Source organism: Melanerpes formicivorus, unplaced genomic scaffold (genome assembly GCF_026170545.1).
Source record: "Melanerpes formicivorus ecotype bairdi unplaced genomic scaffold, bMelFor1.0.p_v2 SCAF_2, whole genome shotgun sequence".
Lineage (NCBI taxonomy): Eukaryota > Metazoa > Chordata > Aves > Piciformes > Picidae > Melanerpes > Melanerpes formicivorus.
The window spans coordinates 60,112,423-60,130,360 of NW_027142354.1; positions in this window are offsets into that span (position 1 = coordinate 60,112,423).

A 17,938-nucleotide genomic window follows, 5' to 3' on the forward strand; every position below is an offset into this window, starting at 1 on the left:
CCGGGCCCTCCCAGTCCCTTCCCATTCCCTTCCCAGTTCCCTCCCATTCCGTCCCAGTCCTTCCCAGTCTCTCCCCCCCCATTCCTGTCCATCCCAGCCCCTCCCATTCCCTCCCCGTCCCCTCCCAGTCCGCCCAGTGCCCTCCCAGTCATTCCCAGTTCCTCCCATTCCCTCTCAGTCCCCTCCTGGTCCATTCCCAGTGCCCTCCCATTCCCTCCCCGTCCCCTCCCATTTCACTCTGGTCCTCCCAGTGCACTCCCAGTCCCCTCCCACTTTGTCCCAGTTCCCTCCCTGTCCCTTCCCAGCCCCTTCCCAGTCCCTCCCACTCCATCCCAGTCCCTCCCATTCCCTCCTGTTCCACCCAGTCCCTCCCACTCCCTCACTGTCCCTTCCCAGTTCCCTCCCAGTCCGTCCCAGTGCCCTCCCCATACCTTCCCAGTCTCTTCACAGTTCCCTCCCAGTTTCGCCCAGGCCCTTTCCAGTCCCTCCCAGCAAGCTCCCAGTCCTGCCCTGTCCCTCCCAATTCCCTCCCAGTCCACCCAGTCCCTCCCACTCCCCTCCCAGTTCCCTCCCAGTTTGTCCCAGGCCCTTACCAGTCCATTCTCACTTTCCTCCCTGTCCCCTCCCAGTCCCTTCCCAGTGCACTCCCAGTCCCTTCCCAGTGCACTCCCAGTCCCCTCCCATTCTCTTCCAGACCCCTCCCATTCTCTCCCAGTCCCTCCAAGCCCCTCCCTGTCCATCCCAGCCCATCCCTGTCCATCCCAGTTCCCTCCCGGTCTGTTCCCATTCCCTTCCCAGTGCCCTCTAAGGCCCTTCCCTGTCCCCTCCCAGTCCCTTCGCATTCCCCACCCGGTGCTTTCCCAGTCCTTCCCAGTCCCTACAAGCCCCTCGCTATCCATCCCAGTCCCTTCCCAATCCCCTCCCATTTTACTCAGGCCCTCCCACTCTCTTCCCATACCCTTTGCAGAGTATGTCATCCCCTCCCAGTTCCTTCCCAGTCCCATCGCAATCCCCTCCCAGTCTCCTCCCACTCTGTCCCAGGCCTTTCCCAGTCCCTTCTTAGTTCCATCCCAGTCCCCTCCCAGTGCCTTCCCGGTCCCCTACCAGTTTGTCCCAGTGCCCTCACTGTCCGTTCCCAGTCCCTTCAGAGTTCCCTCCCAGTCACCTCCCAGTTTCTCTCTGTCTCATTCCAGTCCCCCCCCAGTCCCCTGCCAGTGCCCTCCAAGTCCCCTCCCAGATTGTCACAGGCCTATCCCAGTCCCTTCAAAGTTTATCCCAGTGCCTACTCAGTTCCATCCCAGTCCATCCCACTCCACCCAGTCTCTCCCACTCCCCTCTCAGTCCCTTTGCATTACCCTTCCAGTTCCCTCCCACTTCCCTCCCAGTCCCCTTCCAGTTTGTCCCAGTCTCTTCCCAGTTCCCTCCCACTCCCTTCCCAGTTCCCTTCCCGTTCCCTTCCCGTTCCCTTCCCAGTACCCTTCCCAGTCCACCCATTTCCTCCCAGTCCCTTTCCAGTCCCTTCCCAGGCCCTCCAAGTTTCCTCCCACTCCCTCCCGGTCCCCTCCCAGTCCTTCCAAGTGCCCTCCCAGGTCCTCCAAGTCCCCTCCCACTTAGTTCTTGGCCCTTCCTTCCCAGTTTGTCCCTGTCCCTTCTCACTCCCCTCCTTGTCCTCTCCTTGTCCTCTCCTTGTTCCCTCCTTCTTCTCTCCTTGTCCTTTCCATGTCCCTTCCTTTTCCCTTCCCAGTTCCATCCCAGTCCCCTCCCACTTAGTTCCAGGCCCTTCCCTGTCCCTTCCCACTCCCCTCCCTGTCCCTTCTCATTCCCCTCCCAGTCCCTTTGCATTACCCTTCCAGTTCCCTCCCACTTCCCTCCCAGTCCCCTTCCAGTTTGTCCCAGTCTCTTCCCAGTTCCCTCCCACTCCCTTCCCGTTCCCTTCCCAGGTCCCTTCCCAGTTCCCTTCCCGTTCCCATCCCAGTCCCCTCCCACTTAGTTCCAGGCCCCTCCCTGTCCCTTCCCACTCCCCTCCCTGTCCCTTCCCACTCCCCTCCCTGTCCCTTCCCACTCCCCTCCCTGTCCCTTCCCACTCCCCTCCCTGTCCCTTCCCACTCCCCTCCCTGTCCCTTCCCACTCCCCTCCCAGTCCCTTCCCACTCCCCTCCCAGTCGCTTCCCACTCCCCTCCCAGTCGCTTCCCACTCCCCTCCCAGTCCCTTCCCACTCCCCTCCCTGTCCCTTCCCACTCCCCTCCCTGTCGCTTCCCACTCCCCTCCCTGTCGCTTCCCACTCCCCTCCCTGTCGCTTCCCACTCCCCTCCCTGTCCCTTCCCACTCCCCTCCCTGTCGCTTCCCACTCCCCTCCCTGTCGCTTCCCACTCCCCTCCCTGTCGCTTCCCACTCCCCTCCCTGTCGCTTCCCACTCCCCTCCCTGTCGCTTCCCACTCCCCTCCCTGTCGCTTCCCACTCCCCTCCCTGTCGCTTCCCACTCCCCTCCCTGTCGCTTCCCACTCCCCTCCCTGTCGCTTCCCACTCCCCTCCCTGTCGCTTCCCACTCCCCTCCCTGTCGCTTCCCACTCCCCTCCCTGTCGCTTCCCACTCCCCTCCCTGTCGCTTCCCACTCCCCTCCCTGTCGCTTCCCACTCCCCTCCCTGTCGCTTCCCACTCCCCTCCCTGTCGCTTCCCACTCCCCTCCCTGTCGCTTCCCACTCCCCTCCCTGTCGCTTCCCACTCCCCTCCCTGTCGCTTCCCACTCCCCTCCCTGTCGCTTCCCACTCCCCTCCCTGTCGCTTCCCACTCCCCTCCCTGTCGCTTCCCACTCCCCTCCCTGTCGCTTCCCACTCCCCTCCCTGTCGCTTCCCACTCCCCTCCCTGTCGCTTCCCACTCCCCTCCCTGTCGCTTCCCACTCCCCTCCCTGTCGCTTCCCACTCCCCTCCCTGTCGCTTCCCACTCCCCTCCCTGTCGCTTCCCACTCCCCTCCCTGTCGCTTCCCACTCCCCTCCCTGTCGCTTCCCACTCCCCTCCCTGTCGCTTCCCACTCCCCTCCCTGTCGCTTCCCACTCCCCTCCCTGTCGCTTCCCACTCCCCTCCCTGTCGCTTCCCACTCCCCTCCCTGTCGCTTCCCACTCCCCTCCCTGTCGCTTCCCACTCCCCTCCCTGTCGCTTCCCACTCCCCTCCCTGTCGCTTCCCACTCCCCTCCCTGTCGCTTCCCACTCCCCTCCCTGTCGCTTCCCACTCCCCTCCCTGTCGCTTCCCACTCCCCTCCCTGTCGCTTCCCACTCCCCTCCCTGTCGCTTCCCACTCCCCTCCCTGTCGCTTCCCACTCCCCTCCCTGTCGCTTCCCACTCCCCTCCCTGTCGCTTCCCACTCCCCTCCCTGTCGCTTCCCACTCCCCTCCCTGTCGCTTCCCACTCCCCTCCCTGTCGCTTCCCACTCCCCTCCCTGTCGCTTCCTTGTCCCTTTCTTGTTGCCTCCGTGTTGCTTCCTTGTCCCTTCCTTGTTCCATCCCAGTCCCCTTCCAGTCCCCTCCCAGTCCACCCAGTTTCTTCCAGTCCCTTCCCAGGCCCTCCAAGTTTCCTCCCACTCCATCCCACCCCCTCCCATTCCTTCCCGGTCCTTCCCAGTGCCCTCCCAGGTCCTCCCAGTTCCCTCCAAGTCCCCTCCCAGTTAGTTCCAGGCCCTTCCCAGTCCCTTCCCAGTTTGTCCCAGTCCCTTCTCAGGTCCCTCCCAGTCCCATCCCAATCCCCTCCCAGTCCCTTCCCACTGCCCTTCCTTGTGCATTCCCAGTTCCCTCCCAGTTTGTCCCAGGACCTACACAGTCCCTTCTCAGTCCCTCCCAGGCCCTTTCCAGTTCCTTCCCAGGCCCTCCCATTCCCTCCCAGTTCCCTCCAAGTCCCCTCCCACTTAGTTCCAGGCCCTTCCCAGTTTGTCCCAGTCCCTTCTCACTCCCCTCCCAGTCCCTTCTCACTCCCCTCCCAGTCCCTTCTCACTCCCCTCCCAGTCCCTTCTCACTCCCCTCCCAGTCCCTTCTCACTCCCCTCCCAGTCCCTTCTCACTCCCCTCCCAGTCCCTTCTCACTCCCCTCCCAGTCCCTTCTCACTCCCCTCCCAGTCCCTTCTCACTCCCCTCCCAGTCCCTTCTCACTCCCCTCCCAGTCCCTTCTCACTCCCCTCCCAGTCCCTTCTCACTCCCCTCCCAGTCCCTTCTCACTCCCCTCCCAGTCCCTTCTCACTCCCCTCCCAGTCCCTTCTCACTCCCCTCCCAGTCCCTTCTCACTCCCCTCCCAGTCCCTTCTCACTCCCCTCCCAGTCCCTTCTCACTCCCCTCCCAGTCCCTTCTCACTCCCCTCCCAGTCCCTTCTCACTCCCCTCCCAGTCCCTTCTCTCTCCCCTCCCAGTCCCTTCTCTCTCCCCTCCCAGTCCCTTCTCACTCCCCTCCTTGTCCCCTCCTTTTCCCTTCCCAGTTCCATCCCAGTCCCCTCCCAGTTTGTCCCAGGCCCTTTCCAGTCCCTTCCCAGGCCCTCCAAGTTTCCTCCCACTCCCTCCCGGTCCCCTCCCATTCCTTCCAAGTGCCCTCCCAGGTCCTCCATGTCCCCTCCCACTTCGTTCCAGGCCCTTCCTAGTTTGTCCCTGTCCCTTCCCAGTACCCTCCTTGTCCTCCCACTCCCCTCCCAGTCCCCTCCTTGTCCCCTCCTTCTACCCTTCTTGTCCCTTCCTTTTCCCTTCCCAGTTCCATCCCAGTCCCCTCCAATTTGTCCCAGGCCCTTTCCAGTCCCTTCCCAGGCACTCCCAGTTTCCTCCCACTCCCTCCTGGTGCCCTCCCAGTCCTTCCAAGTGCCCTCCCAGGTCCTCCAAGTCCCCTCCCAGTTAGTTCCAGGCCCGTCCCATTCCCTTCTCAGTTCCCTCCCACTCCCTCTCACTCCCCTCCCTGTCCCTTCCTTGTCCCGTCCCTGTCCCTTCCCACTCCCCTCCCTGTCCCTTCCTGGGTCCTCCCAGTTCCCTCCAAGTCCCCTCCCAATTTGTCCCAGGCCCTTCCCAGTCCCGTCCCAGTCCCTTCCTGTCCCTTCCCAGTCCCTTTGCACTGCCCTCCTTTTCCCTTCCCAGTTCCCTCCCAGTCCCCTCCCAGTTTGTGCCAATCTCTTCCCACTCCCCTTCCTTGTCCCTTCCCAGGCCCTCCCAGTTCCCTCCCACTCCATCCCAGTTCCACCCATTCCCTCCCGGTCCCCTCCCAGTCCGCCCAGTCCTTCCCAGTGCCCTCCCATTCCCTCCCAGTCCACTCCCAGTTCCCTCCAAGTCCCCTCCCAGTTTCTCCCAGGCTTTTTCCAGACCCTTCCCAGTACCCTCCCAGTCCCTTCCATTCCCTCCTGGTCCACCCTGTCCCTCAAACTCCCCGCACTGTCCCTTCTCAGTCCCTTCCAACTCTTTTCCCTGTCCCTTTTACATTCCCATCCCAGTGCCTAAGCAGTCCCCTCCCAGTCCCCCCCCCAGTCCCTTCCCAGTTTGTCCCAGTGCCCTCCCTGTCCCTTCCCAGTCCCTTCCTGTCCCTTCACTGTCACTTCCCAGTCCCTTCACAGTTCATCCACTTCCCAACCAGTCCCCTCCCAGTTTGTCCCAGTCCATTCCCATTCCCCTCATAGTTCCCTCCCCATCCTTCCCAGTTCCTCCCATTCCCTCTCAGTCCCCTCCCATTTCACTCAGGTCCTCCCAGTGACATTGCCAGTCCCCTCCCAGTTTGTCCCGGTGCCCTCCCTGTTCCTTCCCACTCCCTTCACACTCCCTACCCATTCCATTCCCAGTCCCTTCCAACTTTTTTCCCTTCCCATTCCCTTCTTAATTCCCTCCCATTTCCCTCCCACTGGCTCCCCACTCCCCTCCCAGTCACTTGCCACTCCCCTCCCAGTCCCGTCGCACTGCATTCCCAGTCCTTCCCAGTCTCTCCCGGTTCCCTCCCACTCCCATCCCAGTACACCCAGTTCCTCCCTGTCCTTTCCCACTCCCATCCCAGTCTCTTCTCAGTGTCCCCCCAGTCCATCCCAGCCCCTCCCAGTCCATCCCAGTTCCTCCCATTCCATCCCAGTCCCTTCCATGTCCCCTACTAGTCCCTTCCTAGTTTTCCCCAGTCCTTCCCAATCCCCTCCCATTCAACCCATTTCCTCCCAATCCTTTCTCAGTCCCTTCCCAGTCCTTGCCAGTCCCTGCCAGTTCCTCCCCAGTCCCTCCCAGTCCTGCCCAGTGGCCCTCCCACTCCCCTCCCAGTGCCCTTCCCAGTCCTCTTCAAGTCCCTTCACAGTCCCCAACCAGTCCCTTCCCCATCCCTTTCCAGTTCCCTCCCAGTCATACATGCACTACCTGGCAAGAGCCCTGGTGGACAATTGGAAACAGTAGCATCCCCACTGGGAACACTGGGAGACAACTGGGAAACAACTGGGAGCACTGGGAGCATGACCCAGGAATTTCCAGTACCCCCCTCAGTCCCCCATTTCCCTCCACAGCCCTTTACAGCCTCCCAGTCCATTCCCACTATGTCCCCTCCCTGTCCCTCCACGTCCCCTCCCACACTGTCCCACTCCCTTCCCAGTCCCCTCCCAGTCCCTCCCTGTTTATTCCTGTCTCTCCCAGTACCTCCCAATCCCTTCTAGTCCTATCCCAGTATGGGAGGAGACCAGTAGGGACCAGGAGGCACTGGGAGGCATACCTGGACCAGCTGGAGGCATTGCTGGAGCCCTGGGACACAACTGGAAGCAGCAGAAACCCAACTGGGAGCACTAGGGGTCCCTGGGAGGAACTGGGAGACAACTGGGAGAATCTCCCCATGACCCCCAGTGCCCCCCTGAGCCCCTCCAGACTGCCCCAAAGTCTTTCCACAGTCTCTGAGTTCTTCCCAGTGCCATGTAGAGCCCTTCCCAGTACCTCCCAGTTAACCCTTAGACTTCCCCAGTGCCCCCTCACTCCCCCCCAGTAACCCTCCCTACCCCAGATCCTTCCACAGCCTCCCACTGCCCCCCCCAATTCCCCTCCAGAGCTGTTAACAGCCTCCCAGTCCTTCCCACTATTGTCCTGAGCCCTTTCCAGTACCCTCCCAGTCGTTTTCCAATCCCCTCCCTGTCCCTTCCCAGTCCCTTCCAACTCTTTTCCTTTCCCATTCCCTTCTTAGTTCCCTCCCAATCCCCTCCCACTGGCTCCCCACTCCCCTCCCAGTCCCGTCGCAGTGCACTCCCAGTCCTTCCCAGTCTCTCCCAGTTCCCTCCCATTCCCATTCCAGTGCACCCAGTTGCTCCCTGTCCTTTCCCACTCCCATCCCAGTCTCTTCCCAGTGCCCCCCCAGTCCATCCCAGCCCCTCCCAGTCCATCCCAGTTCCTCCCATTCCATCCCAGTCCCTTCACAGTCCCCAACCAGTGCCTTCCCCATCCCTTTCCAGTCCCCTCCCAGTCATACCTGCACTACCTGGCAAGAGCCCTGGTGGACAATTGGAAGCAGTAGCATCCCCACTGGGAGACAACTGGGAGCACTGGGAGCATGACCCAGGAATTCCCAGTACCCCCCCTCAGTCCCCCATTTCCCTCCCACAGCCCTTTACAGCCTCCCAGTCCATTCCCACTATGTCCCCTCCCTGTCCCTCCAAGTCCCCTCCCACACTGTCCCACTCCCTTCCCAGTCCCCTCCCAGTCCCCCCCTGTTTATTCCTGTCCCTCCCAGTACCTCCCAATCCCTTCTAGTCCTATCCCAGTATGGGAGGAGACCAGTAGGGACCAGGAGGCACTGGGAGACATGCCTGGACCAGCTGGAGGCATTGCTGGAGCCCTGGGACACAACTGGAAGCAGCAGGAACCCAACTGGGAGCACTAGGGGTCCCTGGGAGGAACTGGGAGACAACTGGGAGAGCACTGGGAGTATCTCCCCATGACCCCCAGTGCCCCCCTGAGCCCCTCCAGACCGCCCCAAAGTCTTTCCACAGTCTCCGAGTTCTTCCCAGTGCCATGTAGAGCCCTTCCCAGTACCTCCCAGTTAACCCTTAGAATTTTCCCAGTGTCCCCTTACTCTCCCCCCCGTAACCTTCCCCCCACCACAGGTCTTCCACAGCCTCCCAGTACCTTCCAGTACTGTCCTGAACCCCTCCCAGTGCCTCCCAGTCCTTTCCCAGTCTGGGAGGAAGCTGGTAGGGGCTGAGAGGCACTGGGAGGGACTGGGAGCCATACCTGCAGCAGCTGAAGTCAGTTCTGGAGCCATGGGAGACAACTGGAAGCAGCAGGAACCCAACTGGGAGCAACTGGGAGACAACTGGGAGAGCACTGGGAGCACTGTGAGTATCTCCTCATAACCCCAAGTGCCCCCCTCAGCCCCTCCACACTGCCCCAGAGTCTTTCCACAGTCTCTGAGTTCTTCCCAGTGCCATTCAGAGCCCTTCCCAGTACCTCCCAGTTAACCCTTAGAATTTTCCCAGTGCCTCCTCACTCCCCCCCAGTAACCCTCCCCCCCAGAGTCCTTCCACAGCCTCCCAGTACCTCCCAGTACTGTCCTGAGCCCCTCCCAGCCCTTTGCCACTCCCTTACCGCTCCCTTTCCAGCCTGGTTCCTCTCCAGCTAGTCTGACCCCAGCCTGTAGCAATGCCTGGGGTTGTTGTGGTAATGTGTAGAACCTGGCACTTGCATGTGTTCAATATCATGCCCTTGGACTCTGCCTGGAGGAAAGCAGAAAGTATCTATGGAAGGTTTCAGGACAGGAAAGAACAACAGGCTGCGGACGACGGAAGAACGGTCTGATGATAAAGAAGAGCTGACTGCAGTAAACAGCCTGAAGCGCGAGACAGAAGGACGCTCGCCTCCGTGCCGGAGAAGCTCAACCTGATATGGGATGAAGATAATAATGGAGAGCTGCATATCAAAGGAGAAAACTCAATTAGCAGCAGTGGTGCATGAATGCCAGGGAATTGCTTAGCCTGCTTGATTTTTCCTACATACACTGCTTGTTCTGTACCACTAAACAATTGCTGCTTCACCAACCAGGGAGTCCGTGCATGCTTTCCAAACTCTGCCCATCTGTCCAGCCTGTCAGGGTCCCTCTGCTGAGCTCTCCTACCTTCCAGCAGATCAACTCCTGCCCCCAGCTTGGTGTCATCTGCAAAGTTATTGATGATGGACTCGCTCCCCTCATCCAGATCATCAATACAGATATTGAACAGGATGGGACCCAGCACTGATCCCTGGGGGACACCACTAGTGCCCGGCTGCCAGCTGCATGTGGCACCATTCACCACCACTCTCTGGGCCCAGGACTCCAGCCAGTTCCTAACCCAGCACAGAGTGCTCCTGTCCAGGATGTGGGCTGTTCTGCTTGGCCAGGTGGTTGTTGTGGCAGACAGTGTCAAAGGCCTTGCTGAAGTCCAGGCAGACTACATCCACAGCCTTCCCCACACCTACCAGGCAGTCACCTGGGCATAGAAGGAGATCAGGTTGGTGAGGCAGGACCTGCCCCTCCCACCAAATCTTTGCTGGCTGGGCCTGAGCCCTTGCCCGTCCTGCAGGTTTGCTGTGATTGCCCCCAGGACGATCTGCTCCATAGTCTTGCCAGGCACTGAGGTCAGGCTTACAGGCCTGGAGTTCCCAGGTTCTTCCCTCCAGCCCTTCTCGTGAATGGCATCACACTGGCAGCTTCCAGCCACCTGGGACCTCTGTGGTCATGCAGGACTGGTGGCAAATGTTGGGCAGTGGCTTGGAGCTCATCTGCCAGAGCTCTCTGCCCTGGGATGGATCCCATCTGGTGCCATAGACTTGTGAGGGTCCCAGTGGTATCCCAGTCCCTCCCAGTTCTTTCCCAGTCCTTCTCAGTCACATTTTTCTGACAGCTCTTGGAAGAACATTTCTGTACAGGTGTTCCCCAGGGCTCCTCAGCTGCTCATAACTCAACAATCTTGGAGGGGAATAAAACCCATGGAAAGCTGAGCGTGAAGTGACAAAGCAGGCACCGCCCCCCCCCAGGGTTGCACCGCCCCCCCCCAGGGTTGCACCGCCCCCCCCCAGGGTGGCACCGCCCTTCCCAGCGCGGCACCGCCCTTCCCAGCGCGGCACCGCCCTTCCCAGCGCGGCACCGCCCTTCCCAGCGCGGCACCGCCCTTCCCAGCGCGGCACCGCCCTTCCCAGCGCGGCACCGCCCTTCCCAGCGCGGCACCGCCCTTCCCAGCGCGGCACCGCCCTTCCCAGCGCGGCACCGCCTCCCCCAGCGCGGCACCGCCTCCCCCAGCGCGGCACCGCCTCCCCCAGCGCGGCACCGCCTCCCCCAGCGCGGCACCGCCTCCCCCAGCGCGGCACCGCCTCCCCCAGCGCGGCACCGCCTCCCCCCATGTGGCACCGCCCCCCAGCGTGGCACCGCCTTCTCAGCGTACATCGCCCCCCCCCCCCAGCCTGAACCCCACCCCCCAGCGTGGCACCGCCCTCAACAACATGGCGCCCGATGCTTTAAAATGGCTCAGTGCTGGGTCGTGGCTGGTAGAGGTTGGAGCTCTTCTGCTGTGTCCCAGGTCAGTGCTAGTCTCTGCTGCTTTGTGGGGTTTCTCTATAGCAGCCGCTGGAGCTGCGCGTGGCTTGGGGGGGTGGCCGCCGGCGGTGCTGCGCGGGGCTTTGGGGGGGTGGCCGCAGGCGGTGCTGCGCGGGGCTTTGGGGGGGTGGCCGCCGGCGGTGCTGCGCGGGGCTTTGGGGGGGTGGCCGCCCGCGGTGCTGCGCGGGGCTTGGGGGGGTGGCCCCAGGCGGGGCTGCGCGAGGCTTTGGGGGCTGGCCGCGGCGGCGGCGGCCGGCGGGGCAGCGCGGGGCTTTGGGGGGGTGGCGGCTGCTGCCTCAACTGTACCTAGAGATACCTGTAACTCTGTGCTTCTAGTGCACGCAATAATGACGGAAGTGTGGAGCTGTAAGTGATAACAGAATTGGCCCTTTATCTCTTTTCTTTTCTAGTACACCCAGTGTTTCCCCACTCCTGTTAGGAGTCTTGTCTGCAGGACTCTTGCTGTTCTCCACATGTGGGGTGTGTGTGTATGTCTACATCAGGAGCAGTCTATACGTTGTGCTTTGGAGAACAAGACCACAAGTAAGTCTGCTTTGTGTTGCACTCATGAGGAATGAGCTGCCCTGGGAGGTGATGGAGTCACCATCACTGCAAGTGTTTAAAGTAAGACTGGATGAGGCACTGAGTACCATGGTTTGGTTGACTAGATGGTGGTGGGTGATAGGTTGGACTCAGTGTTCTGGAAGGTCTTTTGCAACCTGGTTAAGTCTGTATTCTATTCTGCTTTCCTGATTGCTCCCAACATGGCCCCTGTGTTCTCCCTCTTCTTCCCAGTAACTCCAAAATCCTTTTCTAGTGCTCCCAGTGCCTTCCCAAGTCTCCCAGTGGGGCCCCAGATCTTCCCTCAGTGGGGAAGTGTTCTCCCAGCATGCCAAACTCTCTTCTTGGTGCTCCAAGTACCACCAGATGCTGAGTGTGTGTTTTGGGACAGCATCAGTTCACAGCTCTGTGAGTTAAATGAACGCTGAAGGGAGAACAAATGATTTTGTGGTATTTTTATTGAATGCATGCTAACCTCCTCAGAGCTTTACAATGTGAGTAACTGAGATCTGTTCTTTGCTTTTTGCTTTATTCTTTACAGATTGACTCTTTGCTTTCCACTTCATTAACCGGGCAAGCAAGACGTGCAGCAGCGACACGGTCGGCACAAGGGCTACGGCTGCTGCGACGGTACAGCCTCGCCCTGCCAGCCTAGCAGGGGATCTCCTGCTTGGCTTGTGTGGGCTCCAGGTAGGGTTTGATCTGTCAGTCAGGAAGGAAAGGCTGAAAAAGAAACTGCTCAGTCCACGCTTTTACCGAGGAGCTGAAACTTCTTCCAGTGTAGACTCCAACCGAGCAGGTAGGTAAGCAAGCAGAAGTCCTCTGATGGGTATAATGGGAGTGGCAAAGAGACTTCCCTTGTTTCCAGTGTGGACAACCTCTTGTTTGTCCCCTGACCCCAGGAGCTTCTCACAGGGGCTGTGTTCCTCACTAACAGCAAGGCTGCGCTCGGCCCCTGGGGATGCTGCAACCGTAGCAGAGAAGTTGTGCTCCTGGCAGTTCTCTCTCCACCTGGATCAGGATGAAGGTGCAGGCCATTGCTCTGCAGCTAGGCACCGCTGGGAGCTGCAGCTGGTGCCCAGATCAAAGACAGCTTTGTCTCTAAGGCCAGTGCTTCTCTGCAGAGAAACCAAGATTTCTCTGTAGGTGTTGCCCAGGGTTCCTCATCTGCTCAGAATGCCCAGCTCCAGTGCCAGGCTGATGTCCCCTCACAGCCGTCACTCTGTCGGTGCTTGCCTAGAAGTGCCGGAAATCTTCCTGGAACTATTGGAGAAAAGGAAGCTTTGTCTGTCTCTGTTTGCAGTGCCCTGAGAAGGACTTGTACCGACACAGGCTCAGAAAGCTGAAACAAAACAATGAGAGCAACAGATGGAAGAGACGGGTTGATTGCCAGCAAGAAATGCACCAACTGCGAGGTGATTATGGGGTAGTAAATCCCTGAAGGTGTGACACGCTTGGAGATGCAGACCTGCGCAGCAGCTGTCACAGAGGAGGGAAGCGCAGCAAAAACTCAGCTGCGTGCTGAAGGTGCAAATCCTACTGAGAAGGGCATCCGTGGGTCGGGGTGATAAAAAGCGGGGCAGCCCCTCAGCTGTCTCTCTTTCCTTCCATGATACCACATGGGGGTGGGTGCTGATGCAGGAGAGGAGCAGGTGAGTGAGGGGCGGGGGATGCTGCCCAAAAAAGCTGCCTGAATGCTCTCAGAGGGGATGAAAACCCATGAAAAAAATTTAAGTGTTAGTGTGAGGTATTCCAGCAGAGAAAAAGCTGTGCTCTTAATCGAGAGATTGCAGAACAGTAGTAATGTGGATGCAAAAAGGCTTTGAAATGACTCTTATTTGCAAACTAAAAAACCCCACAAGACACACAAAAGAAACATCACTGGTTTTATTTTTAGTTTCTTAATTTGAATGGGAAGTCAAGGGGAATATAGAGGCATGTGGGGACTAATGGAAGGTCTCCTGTGGGTATTTTAGTCGGATGGTTAGGGTTAGTTGTGGTGGTGGGGGGAAAGCTTTGCAGTAGTGGCCTTTGTGGCGGGGGTCCAAATAACCCTAAATATCCAACTAATCCTTTGGGAGACTCTCCAGAGGCCCTCCTCATCCCTCTATGTGCCCCCAAATTCCCCTTTGATACCCCCAGGTGCACCTTAGGTGCCAACCGATCCCCTTAAGAGGGGTGGCAACACTGACCAGTTAGGGGCTTCTCTTGCCCCTGTGTGTGGGGAGCAGCTGAGTGCGGCCCTCTTTGAAGGTTTTTCCATTTGTATTGAAAACTAAGAAACAAAAAGAAAAAAACCCCAAAGGAACAAAGAAGGGCAACCCCCCCCCTCCCATGACAGACAAAAAGGAAGGTCTACTGTTTTTATGTGATACACATGTTATATTTATGCTTTGAAACCCTGTTTTGCTCTCCCTAGAATTTGCTTTTACATTCCAGAAGCTCTCCTGTTTAAGTGGATGTAGAAGAATAGTATGATGTGGGAAGGTGTTTTGGGATAGCTTTGGAAGACTACGGGGAAGATTTGCCTTTGCTCGAGTCAGAGAAAGCTATGTTTTGCCTTTGACTCTGAGAGTAATGTAAACACTTTGGAACCGAAGGAGAGAAACTGGGCAGAGTTTGGTTGGACGTGTTAAAATAGTTTTGTTGTTACGACCTACTGTATGCCTTAATTACACGTATGCCAGTAGAAAATGCCCAACTGAGATGTGCCACGTGTGCCTTCTGATTAGACTATATAACTTTGCTGTATAATGTAATAAATGTCTTCAGCTGCTTACATCTGGCCCAGAAAGCACTGCTCAAAGTAAGTAAAACATCTATACTACAGTGTTAATTTGTAAGAAAGGAGGCTTTGAAATGGGGTACGTGGGGTTCTCAAATATATAAATGTGCAGTGTGTATCTATAATATGCAAAGAGTGGCTTTTTAAAACGTATCGATTTTGTTGTCGATTGTTTTTTATGTGAAAGGAAAACCCTCTGAACGGAGGCTGGCTGAGCCTGATAAGAAAAATTAACCTTTTTGTATAAAATAAGAATTAACATGGGAAAAGATTAACCTTTTATATGAAATAAGAATGGTAAACTGTGAGCATCGAAGGAACAAAATAACAACAAGGGATAGTTAAGTGACTGATTTTAAAAAAAAGATGAAAAACATACGCAGTAACCCACAGAAAACACAAAAAAAGGCAGTAGATTTCTGGCACTGAAACACTACCACTTCCTGTATTATAGAAATAACCTGAGCATGTGAAGTTGTTTGGCACATGGCTTCAGGAGAGATCCCACGTCTGTCCAGCACTGTAATAAAGCATGTAAAACTCCAACTTATTTGAGTTGTGGAGTTTGTCTTTTTCCACAGATCATTTTCTTGCCACCGCAGCGGGACCTGCCGAGGAACGGGATCTCTCCGGGTGCCCCCTCCGAGGCTTCTCGGGCAGAGCTCCTTAAACTCTCTCAGGTCAGCGCAGGAACGGACAAGGGCCACCAGGCAGAAAAACGTATGCTTTGAAGGGAAAGGGGCAATGCATAAGCTGTAACGGGACCCCTTACACGGGAGAGGCAAACTGCTGTCCGAGGTAAAAGAGCTCTTGGGTCAGAACCAGGGAGTTCCAAAAGTAGTATAAGCATTGTTTCTGTTATTCTTTTATTACAGGTACTGCTTAACTTGAAGTATTACAGATGTTAAGTGTATGGGGTCGGCAGATCCTCTAAGAACTTAAAGTATTGTAGACATTGTCCGTGGGGAAGCAGGGATAGTTCCCTAAGGAACTTAATGTTAGAAACCTTGTTTAGAGCGTGTGGCTGAGTGTGCACGATCGAGACACAGAAGGAAAAAAAACCCAAAAAACTATGAAGCGAGAGGGAGTCTCAATCCATCCAACTCCATAGCTCTCCTGTTCAAGTAGATATAGAAGAATAGTATTGATTTGTATGAAAGGAGGCTTTGAAATGAGCTACATGGGGTTCTGAAATATATAAGTATACAGTGTGCTTCCGTAATACAGAGTGGATTTTCTTTTGTGTGTATAATAGGGCTTTTTGCTTATTTTCTATGCTGAAAAGGTGGTACCGTGTTGCATTATACAAAATGGAAGCTGGGGCCAAGCATATGGGAACAGGGGGATCCCCTGAGAACTTAAGGTATCGTAGTGTTATCTGTGTGGAACCAGGGGAAGTTCCTAAAAGACCTTAAAATGTTAGAAACGTAGTTTGTGTGGAGCGTGCAGCTGAGCGTGGGCACGGTTGAGATGTAGGAAAAAATCTCCAAAGCGAGTTGGAGTCCTGACCTGCAGTTCTGTGATAAGCATGGCCAGAGACACACGAAGTGAAAATTTTAAATGTGAGCGTGGCCAGTAATTGTATGTTTAGGACCTTTCAGCAAAGCGAGAGCATTTTCTTTCCCTGAAAGGATGGTGGCTCTGCAAGCCTGGCTACTTCAGACTGAGCCCAGTGGGACTCAGCTCCCCTCGGTGGTGCCCGGCTCTGCTGAGGATGGCTCTTTGCTCAGCTTTTTTCTGGCTTCCTTGGGCTCTCCTCCAGGTAAGTGTCAACCTCCTCTGCTCTCTGGGGCTCTTCTGTATCAGCCTGGAACATTTGAAATGCCTGCATGTTCTTGGAGGGGATTAAAACCCCTAAGCGGCCAGCTAACCCTGACCCTCCTCCAACTCCATAGCTGTCCTGTTTAACGAGGTGTAGAAATACAGAATTAGTCTCAAAAGAGGCTTTGAAATGAGCTACATGGGGTTCTGTGTTACGTAAACTTGCAGTGTATATCTATAATACACAAAGAATGGATTTTCCTTTGTGTGTGTTCTAGGATTTTTAAATATTCATTGGCTTGGTTGTTTGTGGGTTTTTTTGTTTGTGTGTGTTTTTGTTTTGTTTTTTTTTTAATTTGAATGAAAAACCTTCTGAACAGAGGCCGGCTGAGGCGCTTCCCATGCACAGCAGCATGAGATAGCCCCCTAACTGGTCAGTGTTGCCACCTCTCCTAAGGGGGTCTCTGTGCATCTGTGGTGGGTGTGGGGCTACCCAAAGGGAATTTAGGGGCGTGTGGATGCCAATGGAGGGTCTCCAGTGGGTATTCTAGTGGGATGGTTAGGGCTAGTTGTGGTTGGCTGGCGGCAAGCGCCGTAGTAGTCGTCGTTGTTCTGGTATTTGTCGTGGTTGTGGTTGGCTGGTGGCAGGCGCCGTAGTAGTTGCTGTTTTTCTGGTGGTTGCTGTGGTTGGCTGGCGGCAGGCGCCGTAGCAGTTGCTGTTTTTCTGGCGGTTGTCGTGGTTGTGGTTGGCTGGCAGCAGGCACCGTTGCGGTGGTTGTGGTTGGCTGGCGGCAGGTGCCATAGTATTTGTTGTGGTGGTGGTGGTTGTCGTGATTGTGGTTGTCTGGTGGCAGGCACCGTAGTAGTAGTAGCTGTTGTGGTTGTTGTGGTTGGCTGTCGGCAAGTAACCCTAAAGGTCCGACTAAAAGATTCTCTTGGAGCCTTCTGGAGGCTCCCCACATCCCTCCATATGGCCCCAAATTCTCCAGTGATACCCTCAGACCCACCTCAGTTGCCATCAGAACCCCTTAAAAGGCGTGTTAACAGCCCACTTAGGGGCCTCTGTTGCCCTCGTGTATGGGGGAAGGAGTTTTGCTAAGCTCTGTTCAGAGGGCTTTCCATTCAAATTAAAAACAAAGAACAAATAATTCCACAACAAATAAAACAAGAAATAATAAAGACAGATGTCCCTTGATACACACAAAGGAAGGTCCCCTGTTTTTAATTGATACACCTTTTGTAGGTATGTTCTCAACATTTGTTTTGCTCTACTTTAGAATTTGCTTCTGCATTCCAGAAGCATTTGCATCTAATAGAGGAGGTCCAGTGGGGATGACTTCAAAACCTTTTCAAATTGCAATTAATACCATTATTGTCTATCAATATAAAGGGGAGAGATTTTCAGTTCGATTTTTAGTCTTGGGGTGAGTTGCCTCAGCGCTCTGAGAGACGCGAGAGGCGGCTCGGCTCCCCTCGGCAGAAAAGAGGAATAAGGGTAAAGCGCGTGGGATCGGGGGATCCCGTAACAACGTAATGTATTGTAGGATTGTCTGTGGGGAAGCAGAGGAAGTTGCTAAAAGAACCTAAAAGTGAAACTTGTGAATGGGAGCGTGGCCACTATTTGTGTGTTTAGGACCGGTCATTGTTGTTTTATTTGGTTTTGGTGTGCGTTTGGAGGGGAAAAGGGTTTCTATTTAAAAACTAAGAAACAGACGACATGCGGCGGCTCAGGTGTGGGACGTCACGAGATGAAACGATGACCTGAAATGAAAGGGTGTGGGGCTCTCTGAACTGAAAAGAGGTGAAATGCTGCAATGGTGACCTGAAATGAAATGGTGTGGGGCTCTCTGAAATGATGAAGTGCTGCAATGCTGATGTGAAATGAAATGGTGTGGGGCTCTGTGAAATGAAATGATGAAACGATGTCCTGAAATGAAACGGTGGGCTTTCCGAAATGAAATGGTGCAATGCTGACGTGAAATGAAATGGTGTGGGGCTCTGTGAAATGAAATGCTGCAATGCTGAAGTGAAATGAAATGGTGTGGGGCTCTGTGAAATGAAATGCTGAAATACTGCAATGCTGACCTGAAATGAAAGGGTGTGGGGCCCTGTGAAATGAAATGATGAAACGATGACCTGAAATGAAACGGTGGGCTCTCTGAAATGAAATGGTGCAATGCTGACCTGAAAGGAAATGGTGTGGGGCTCTCTGAAATGAAAAGAGGTGAAATGCTGCAATGGTGACGTGAAATGAAATGGTGTGGGGCTCTCTGAAATGAAATGCTGCAATGCTGACGTGAAATGAAAT